General features: G+C 40.1%; 1 pseudogene; it reads left to right on the forward strand.

Moving 5' to 3' along the window:
- The first annotated feature begins 401 nt into the window (after window positions 1–401).
- On the forward strand, window positions 402–720 carry LOC115868636 (annotated as a pseudogene).
- Window positions 721–1,873: the final 1,153 nt, after the last annotated feature.

Raw genomic sequence — 1,873 nt, forward strand, 5'->3', positions numbered from 1 at the left:
ACATTGGACAAAACCAGGGAAGAAGGGATCAAAAAGGTAGTGCCCTTCACAATAACCAAGCACAAACTGAATATCTAGGGACATACCTAAGTAAAAAACAAAAGAGTTGTATGAGGAAAATGATAGAACACTATTACAAGAAACCAAGAGTGACCTCCACAAATGGAGGAATATCCCCTGCTCATGGATCGGAAGGCTTAATATAGTAAAGATTTAAGTACTGCCCAAGACATTATAAAAGTTTAAAGCTATCCTGATACAAATACCAACATCTTTCTTCAAAGAATTGGAAAAACTGACTACCAACTTCATATAGAGAGGGAAGAAGCCCAGAATTAGCAGAGAACTCCTCAAGAAGAAGGACAAAGCATTTGGGGGCACAGGCTTTTGCTCCTAGAGCCATGGCCCAATTTATCTGTAACCTGGTGGAGAAGGTTCCAGGGATGGGGCATGGTAAACACTGCTGTGACTTATTCAAAGCCTCAATTGGCCACATTTTGGCACTATGCCAGGGTGGGCCTGGTTCCTCCAACCCCTGCTGAGATCCCCGCAGCTATTCAGAGCCAGAAAAAAATAGTCAATAGTGCTAAGACTTGTCACTTCAAACAGCTCACAATTAAGGAAGCTCGGCAGAATGGTTTGGTGGCCACTGAAGTGTGGATGTGGTTTTATATTGGCAAGATCATAGACAAGCAAGGGATCATGGGCTATGATGTTTGAAAATCAATCTTTAACAACTGATAATATATGGTTTATTATTTGAATATTCTTGGACGATGTGTGATCAAGCTACTTTAATAAAATAGATCATTCTTTAAAAAAAGAAGAAGTAGAAGGACACAGAGGGCGTGCTTTACCTGATTTTAGCATCTACTATACAGCCACAGGGGTCAAAACAGCGTGGGACTGTATAAAGACATATATTCAGACCAATGGAAAAGAACCGAAAACCCAGAAATGAAATAATCAGTATACAGACGATTGATATTTGATAAGGGCCCCAAAAATATCAAATGGGACAGGATGCCCTCTTCAACAAGTGGTGCTGGAAAAAATGGATATCTATCTGTGGAAAAATGAAGCAAGACCCTTACCTCACTTCATGCACAAGAATAAACTCAAAGTGGATCACAGACCTTGAGGTAAAACCCCAAACTATTAGAGCCATCAATGAGGGAATTGGGACAAACCTAAGAACTTTGGCGCAGGGAACACATAGGCTATCAGAAATAGGGAAGGATACTAACACAGAGGAAGCACAAATTGACAAGTGGGATATACTGCAGATAAAAAACCTGTGTACTTCACCAAGAGAGTAAGTAATAAGAGAGCTCACAGACTGGGAAAACATCTTCAGCAATAACACATCAGACAAAGGCCTTATTACTAAAACCTACAAATCTCTGCTAGCCTACAATAAGGGGGGGGAAAGTAGCCCATTGAGGAGTTGGGCAAAAGACCTGAACAGAAGTTTAACAAGGGTGGAAATCTGAATGGCCAATAAGGACATGAGAAAAAATTCCTGATCATTAGTCATAGGGAAATGCAAATTCAAACAACTATGAGTTACTACCTAAAACCCTCAAAGATTGTCCAATTAAAAAATCAGAAAGTAACAAGTGTTAGAGGGGCTGTGGTGAGATAGGAACACTCATCCACTGCTGGCAGACGTGTAGGTGTGTGCAGCCATTATGGAAATCAATTTGGTGATACCTAAAACAAATAGAAATCAACTTACTAGAGGATGCAGCAATTCCCCTACTGAACATATACCCAGAAGAAATAGACCATGACCAGACATTTGTGCTCCAATATTCATCATGGTGCAGTTCACAATCACAAAGAATTGGAAACAACCTAAATTTCCATCAAC

This window comes from Echinops telfairi, unplaced genomic scaffold (assembly GCF_000313985.2).
Source record: "Echinops telfairi isolate 266 unplaced genomic scaffold, ASM31398v2 ScPeMD7_16;HRSCAF=60, whole genome shotgun sequence".
Taxonomy (NCBI): Eukaryota; Metazoa; Chordata; class Mammalia; order Afrosoricida; family Tenrecidae; genus Echinops; species Echinops telfairi.